General features: G+C 32.9%; 1 protein-coding gene across 2 annotated transcripts in view; it reads right to left on the bottom strand.

Annotated features, from left to right (window-relative positions):
• ZNF804B (zinc finger protein 804B) overlaps positions 1-8,865 on the bottom strand; it is a 238,558-nt gene that overhangs the window by 193,180 nt on the left and 36,513 nt on the right. The gene's annotated exons all lie outside the window — the stretch shown is intronic.

Here is an 8,865-nt window from a genome sequence, read left to right on the forward strand (position 1 = left end):
ATAAATTCTGTCAAGAAAATGCAGTGATATAAAATTATGAGAACGTGCTGTTACAGTTCCCAAGGTAGAGTTCATTAGGAAATGTTTATCCAGATGGAGAAAACCCATTGTCAAGGGCCATATCACAAAAGTGCTCAGGCTACTCAGAGGACTAAAAATACCAGAAAATCATATGAATTACAGATAAAAGTCCCATTAGTCCATCCTGAAGCACCTAAGTATTACAGCAATACTTGTGGGTGCTTTAGAAAAAAAGCGAGAGAAAGAGACATTGACTGTCAAAACAGATATTTCCCTGATGTTTCCTACTCTAATTTTAAATGTCTTCAAGCATGGAGCTTTTAAAATTTCTTTGAGAAAGCTCTTCCACAATTGTACAGATCTCGATGTCAGGTATTAGTTCTTGTTATTGGCCTAAACCGTCTCTTTACTAAATCATATTCCGTTATATCCAGTCACATTCCCTTTGGCACATTTTAAATATGGTACCAAGGCAGTATTACCAAAATCAAGAAAATAATTTAACATTTGTAGTTCTTTTTGCTTTTTCCCTTTCAGCTATGTCTGTCCATCCCCATAACAATATTCATTTATGGATAATGAGGAGCACATATGTATTCCATCAGTTTTCTCACCAGCATCTTGTAGAAGATCCCAGCCTCAGGATATGGTAACTTATCTAGGCAGATGACAATCACTTTTTACGGGGTGAGAACAAATGTCTTGCCAGTCCTTAACAGATTTGTTGATTTGCTGGTAATGTGGATGAGGTAAATAAATATAGTAAATGACAATATAGTTGAGTGTTTGCTGTGTGCTTTCTTGATGTTCAAGTGAATAAAAAATTCCTCATCTATACATATATATCTAATGGCATTTCTTTGGCTCCTTCATCTTGGAATTCTTATGTTAAGTTGAATTCATCTTCTGCACAGTGTCCTGACACATTTGCAGTAGTATCTAGACACTAAAAGTCCTTTTGAAACCTACAGCAGAAAACAAGAACTGTTGCACTACAGAGTAGATATGGGTGTTTATGGGCAATCATTACATTTTCTGATTCTGAGATTCAACTCCCTTTATTCTATCTGTTTAGACATTTAAGCATTATTGAAAGGAGACAGACACATTAATAGAGAGAGTCATTCCCTCCATCTTGATTGACATCTTTCTCCATAGAATGTGGATGAAGCCTTGAAGAACAGGACTAAACATGAAATAGAAATGCTCTCTATGTGACTTTCCCAAATGCTTAGGGAGAGAAACAACTTTAGACCTTACTCCTCTAATGAAACAGGTATAACTTTTCACTCATACAGCATTACTCTCATCCATTCAAAATTGGATTTTTGCACTATCTGACTAGCCAACCAGATCAAAATTACAAAAATATTACACTTCAGAAGAACAAGCCCAAAGCAATATTCCAAGCATGAAATGGCAAAAATTCTCTGTACCTTAAAGGAATCACATTTTCCTGACAATAGGGAATCAGGGGGCACTATCCCTGCAGTCTGTTTCACTTAACTTGGCTAACGACCTTGAAGTCTTCCTCTACAATCTCTTCATCACACTCATACTACATTAGCTGTGGTTACCTTCTAAATCAGCACCTCATATGGGTCCTGAAATGTAAGATTTTTCTTGGGAAGTAAAGTTTGGAAAAGCTTCAACCACCAACATAATAAATAATGGCATATGCTGCACCCAGTATATAGTGTCCTCTGGGACTTTAAATTCTTAGGTACAATAACTACAAGAAATAAATATAATAACCAAATTGAAAGAATGAAAAAAAAATATGAAAAAGCAGTGCTTTCTGTCAATAATAATAATAATAATAATAATAATAATAATAATAATAAATCCAAGCTAGCAACAGCACAGTTTTTACTTAACCATAAAGATAAAACACCACCTGCAACAAAAAGGATCAGAGAGGAAAGTTCATCTTCCAAATTTTCACTGACATCAATATATAATTAATATAAATATTAGTCTCTCTTTGCATTTTTGTACTGTCTGCCACACTGCTAGAAATATTCTGGTTTAAAATCTTTGGATTGATAAGGGAAACATCTTTGTTTTTTTGTGTGTTTTTTTGTGTTTTTTTTTTTTGTTTTTTTTTAATCAATTTTAATAGTTCTTCACTCAGTGATCCTGGTTTTCCTATGGGCATGCTAAGGTATATAAGCACATCCCCCACTGAACTATGATTCATATGTTTGGTAAATGCCAAAAGAAAGGGCTTAGACATCTGTAATTCACCATAGTAAAGAATAAGCTATAGAAAAAGACATTTTTTACTCTGTTCAGCTATTCCATGTGGAATAAATAAAAACTAAAAAAAAAAAAAAAAGAAACGATCTGCAAACGGAAAAATATTTAGTTCACTTCAAGTAAGGTCTTCTTAATAGGTGACTAAAGTAGGTACTATGAGATACAAAGCTTTTAAAAACAAATAAAAACATGGATTTTATATCTTTTTGAACTCTAGTTATTCCTTTGGAAAACAACCTATTCCATAGAAAAGGCCTTCGTGGTTCCTAATGAAGACTATGGCACAAATATGGCACAGGTTCATGAGAGCATTTAGTGTATAGAATGAACATGCTTCATAAAAATGTCCTGTCATGAGTGAAATTCTCTCTTTTTTTCTTCTTTTGAAGAACAACTAAAAACATGTTATTTCCTAGATTTAATGGAAAGATAACATTGTAATACCTTCCTGCCCAAATCTCTGTCTTGGAAATAGAACTTGAAAGGATAGGTCATGTGTGGGGAAGCAGGAATGAGCCCCTTTGTTTTAGGAAGTTATAAAGAATGATGTTATAGAAAACAAAAACAACCAAAAAAGGATAAGATTGGTTAAAAAATAGGAAAAAATAAAAAATAAAAAGAATCAGTTTTCTCATCAGCCTAGTTTAGTTTGCCTTGCTCTTATTGAGCATGGATGGGCTGTCATTATAGCACATCTAGAAGACAGAAGGATGCATTATCTGACAAACACAAGGCAAGGAGTAGTATGGGAGTCTGAAAAACATTCTCATGAGAGTCAAGAAGACTTCAGTGACCATCTATCATATCAGCAAACCTGACAACCTAAAACTCACATGAAAGGGACTAGGGATGACTCAGTGAAGATCTCATAAAACAGGAATCTTGAACAATTTTTGTTGAAATTCTTGTAATTCTTAACAAATGAAAGAAAAAACACAGCAAAATAATGACTATCAAGGAGAAGTGCAGTGGGAAAAATATGGGATTGGACAGGAAAGTATTAGAATGCCTGCTAGTGATGAAATGGATGTCTGCTCTATGGATGGACCCCAGAGAAGTATCAATCAAGCTGAGAAGAATGCTAGTGTGGTTGATGAAATGAATTTTAAGTTAGGAAATATGGAGGTAAATTAGAAGGAGATAGGCTTCATTTGCATTTGCTTGGTTATTCAGTGTGGGGAAAAAAAGGAAAACAGATGAAGGTCTGTAGCATACAGGAAGAGGAAAATGAGTAGGTAAAGATATGACAGTAGAAGAATGATTATCAGAGGAAATTTGAAAGTACAATAAGGGGAATGAAAATATTAACATTGATGAGAACAGTAAGTATGCAATCGATACAGATAATGAAAGGAACATGCCACTCCAGCATATATAGTCTAAGAGAAGGCTAGATCCACAAGTTCCTAAAAGAAGTAATTGAACTGTTGAAATGCCAAGGCAACAAAATGGAGGTATTAAAATTACTGATACAGAACTGAAGGCAGCTAATAGAAGCATAATAGAAATATTATGGCAATCCTAGCTGGAACAAAAAGCATTGTGGAAAGGTGTTGTTAATGAAAGATGAATTTTTGCCATGAAAGAGAGAAATATTATACTGAAAGATAGCATCACAATTTATTGACATGACAGTGCATGAGAAGGTGACATGAATAACATGAATAAGTAATAATCCCAAATCTGAATGAACACATCCAGTGAGTTTCAAAACCAGTGATGCTGATGAGCACAGTGCCCAAGGATTAGGGCTAATTGTGGAGAAGGCTCAGAATGGTTTTATCCCACCTGAACTGAAAAAAAATCTAAAGTAGCTTAATGCTTTCAAATATCTCAGTTGATTGTTGGCCTCTTTCACCACATTAGTGTGAACTTCAGAGTGCAAAGAGACAAAGTAAGCCAGGAACAATGTCTAACAAACAGGGAGTAAGAAACAGGAAAAACATCGTCCAGAATATGAACAAATTTTAATTGTGCCAAAAAGAGTTAAAAAGCCAAGACAGTGCTATTTCAAGAACTCTGAAGAGGCTCCTACTGTTGTGTCTACACTGAAATTTGAACTGAAAGCCTGAATGTACTCAGTAACTTAATAAGTCGGAAGAGAAAAAAAAAAGTGTTTATGCTTTCTCCATATTTTAAACACATTTCATTAAATGAACGATGTAATTCTATAAGTGAGGTAACAAACTACACAAGATAACTCCCTGCTACTTATGAATTGCAAACAAAACATGACTATTGAAGTTCTGCTGGGTGAAGTTAGCAGGAGATCAGATTTTATGCTGGTACTTTTTCTAAAAAGAACAAATGTTGATATCTACATGACATGAGTCTAGTGGATAAGAGTAGATGTGAAAAAAATATTTATATATGTATTAATTAAGCATTTGAAGGGAAAGGTTTTTGCAGACTTTTACTACAGCATAAACAGAATATGGTCACTGCCATAAAGGAAAGACAGTTGTAAGGAAACCATTGTCCCCATGGGACTACCACAATACAAAATTATCTGATAGTTTTATCATACAGGAAGTTTAGTTCCCCCATCTTTGGCAGCACATATACTACAACTGACATGATACACACAGTATGAGCATTTCCCTTGAGGCAAGGATGATGTAAGAAGTTGCAAGCTATACTCAGTCAATAGTGTTAGACATGAAACTTGGATGTTTACCAGAATTGTTAAAATACCTATGCATTATCAAATATAATTATAAATTTGTAAGAGGATTTTTTGTCATTTTGTGGCAGTAAGTTCCATACCTTTGGAAGATTATGTTTTTTTTTTCTGCATATGTAAAAATATTATTGAAGTACCTATAAGTACCTATGTGCAACAGGCACAAAAGGACAAAGCACCTGTATTTTTACTCTTATCTTTTATAGGAAAACAATAAAGGATATATTCTTCATATTCAATTTCCTCAATTTAAAAATAAAAGTATGATGTTCTTATCTTTTGTCTAATTCCTACCTTCTATACACTCCCACGAACCTTAGCAATGGTAGCAAATTAGTGGCTAAATCAGGGCAGTGTTTAATTCATATCTAGTACAGACAAGACCCTTGCTGAGGGCACATATGTACTGCTGTAACAGAAGACATATTATCTACAGAATTAGTAACAGGATCATGATACACACTGCCACACATGTGAAGATGCTGTGGAAAAACAATCTAGAAGTTGAAAATAGAATTAACTGGCCACAGAGATGTGATGTTACCACTAGATGTTGCCACAAGAGATGCGATATTGCTTCCTGAGTATAAGAAAATAATAGTCAAAATGAAAAGGTGGATTTGCATTTGAAGTGATCCTCTGCACAATGCAGTAACCAACTCCACCCTCAAGGATATATTTTGCCACTGAAAGCTACAATGAGAAGTACACAGATAAGCCAGGTGTCCCTACAGCCGTAAAAAGTAAAAGTAGTAAATCAAATTACATCCTTCCCTCTATCATACTACAAGATTTTTCCCTCCTGAAATCAATATTGCTTTTGTTGTTTTGCTATATATCTATTATATGAGTAAATATATATAATACATGTATAAGGTTGGACCTTTTTTTATATAATCAAAATCTAACTTTTTTTTTTCTTTTTTATGAATATTCTTTTTATTATACTTTCATCATATTATAGTTGCATCAGACAGGTAAAATCCTAACCATGGCACTGTTTTCACAGTTTGAATATCTCAACATTAAATCAGTAATATGTATGTAGACAGATTGCAAGTATGTTTTACGTGAACCGTGGCTTTAGTTTCATTTACATGTACTCATTATTTATAAAATGAAGTTTATTTAAACTTACTGAGGTTTCTGTTTAAGCTTTACATCTTAAAAGTTTAAATGGGTCTTTTCTTTCCTCTTTTCTTGTACTAAGAAAAATACAACTCTTTCACAAAATACTTAATTCTAAACACTTCATTTCCTTTTCACCCTTAGTTTTCTACCTAGAAACTGGGTTTCATTTCCTTTTATATTAAAGATCCCTATCTAAAGTACTTACCTAATATTTAAAGAGATATGCATGAAAAGTGATGGAAAGCACTGAAGAACAATCTTATTACTCTCAGGCTGTGGTCCTACAAAGCAAAAAGGCAACCAAGTTGTTATGCTCCAGTGAAGAAGTAGTTTCTAGTTCACGGCAAGCCCAGTGGACAGGGCACATTTCCCTGCACAGAGAGTGTCTCAGGTTTTCTTGCATTCAAACTCAATACCTGTTGCAGAAACGGTTACAAAATGAGCAGGCTGTATGCAAGTAGACATATGTCTTAAAATGATTTCAAACTCAGCACAGGCAAATCATGCTCTTTTATGCACTTCTCTCTGCTTATACATTTTGAGTGTCATCATTAATGTTTGGGCAAGTTCCTCTGCACCCTCTTCGGCAGAGGAACTCTCTTCTTTTAACCTCGTTTCTTCACCAGCTGCAATCCAGTCCTACAAGATTCCAAGTTAGCACTGGATGGAATGTTAAAAAAAATCTCTAATTTTAAAATATTAAAGATATCTTCACAAATAATTTAGCACACCAAATACTACCTCTTGAGGGTACAGTTTCTTTTTAAGCATGTCCGTCTTAGTCTCAGCTATGCTGTATTGCTTTGTATTAGTAAAATATTTTACATGTTGTTTTACAATACTACTGTAGAATCTATTTTCACATAATTATTTCTACCGTATTTTGCTATTGGAGAAATATTTCAAAAGTTTAATAAGAAGGACTCAAACTGAGATTTAAAAGTATTCATTTGCTAAAATAAACTTTAAAGAATGAGTTGCAGGATTTGTAAAGTAAATGCATATGAATGAAAAATTAGACAACTTTGAAAAGCATTATCTTTATGATTTTCCTCAGAAATGATTGAATCATTTCTTGCTTGTTCTTGAATGAAATACTAATCTCTGGCATTACTCAATAATTGTGGTAATATGAGAGGGAAAAAAACATACTGTCTGTGCTGGAAGAGATTTAAAGAATAAAAATTAAAAAATGTAGTAGTTAATATTTGGTGTGCCTTCCTCTACATGTTAAATAGGATTCATATTCCTAAAAGTTGAATGACTGTATGTATTCTTAGCAAAATTTCAGAAGACTTTATAAAAAAAAATAAAATAAAAATCAAAAAGCCCTCTACCACCAGTTTGCCCTTGAATATATAATCCAGCATTTAAAATTTTAAATATAATATTTTACTGATCATCAATTTAAGGGAGAGACATCTTATTCAGATAGCCAAAACTGGTGAGGGAAAAAAAAAAATATATCAAAAAATTGATATTCCTTTCATCAGCAGAATAGTGAGAAACAACATTAAGATATATTGGGCAATTTTCTTTCAATGCTTCTTCAAGAAAAACTCAGATCAAATTCTGTCACTGAGAAGTTACTTTCATTTTGAGATTACTGAAATATTTTATTTCTAGCATCTTTTGAACAAAACTATTAATACACATTGTGCAGCACTAGTCAACATATTACCACAGACCATCAGCACCGTTTTAAAATGGATTCAAATTCATAGTCTTTGAAATCAAGGCATAAATAAGGGAAATTATGTCATGTACAGAAATTTGCTAAGTAAAACTTACAGACGCTGCAAAGTTCACTAAATAATCACTTTTCTAGGGTATTGGACTAAACATTTAAAATGAAAAAAAATAAAGAAAGTAATTCTGGAAAACTGATGTTTGGCATAATTTTACTCTTTTATTCTAAGACTATTTACAACATGAGAAAACCTATAAAGTAGAAAGTAACTTAGAAAAGTGAAGAAAAAATGAAAATACAAACTTTTTTATTAGAAAGAATATATTTTTAATATACTTTCCGAGCTGCAGAGCAATATAAAAGTTTTCTGGAGACTTTTGTAAATCATATCAAAGAAAGGAGCCTAAGAGATATCCTTGTTTATTTCTTAAGGTATCATTCATGGTCAATAGGTTTTTGAAGTTATCTTACACTTGTTATTTCAAAGATGCTTCAGCTTTACTGCCTCTAATCCTAAATTTAATGATTTCTTGACCAACAATACAAAGAAATGGTCAAAATTAACTATCGGTGGTTTTCAAAGGAAAAAGTGATTTTGAAGAGGGAAATGGGTCTTTGGGTCTTTTCAAGAGTAGTTTTTTATTTTTTTGAACAACAGTGTAGTCATGTTATACAATTCTTTGCCAGAGAGATAAAGAATGGGAGAAAATAAGTATTACATCTGTGTTCTCGCTGCTCTATTCCTGACTATTTCAGCTTTTGTTATAGTTTAGGTCAAACCTGAAGACAAGATGGATTCTGAATAATGTTTAGACCACGAATAAGCAACAAAGGATGAAAAGCATTCAGACAGATATTTTTTTCAAATACTTTCCAGAAAATATATAAATTTCCTTTTTTTTTTTTTTTTTAAACATTTAACATCAGCCCAGAAATGTAAATGTTAAAAAGCCCTCTAGAAGCAGAAAAGGAAAAACATGATGAAACTTGTCATGCAAAAAGCCTTTCTGACAAAATACAATTGGCAATGACCAGGTAGTCAGTTTAAAATTTCTGAAAAATGATTGGTTTTAACTTCAGT

This window comes from Anser anser, assembly GCF_964211835.1.
Source record: "Anser anser genome assembly, chromosome: 2".
NCBI lineage: Eukaryota > Metazoa > Chordata > Aves > Anseriformes > Anatidae > Anser > Anser anser.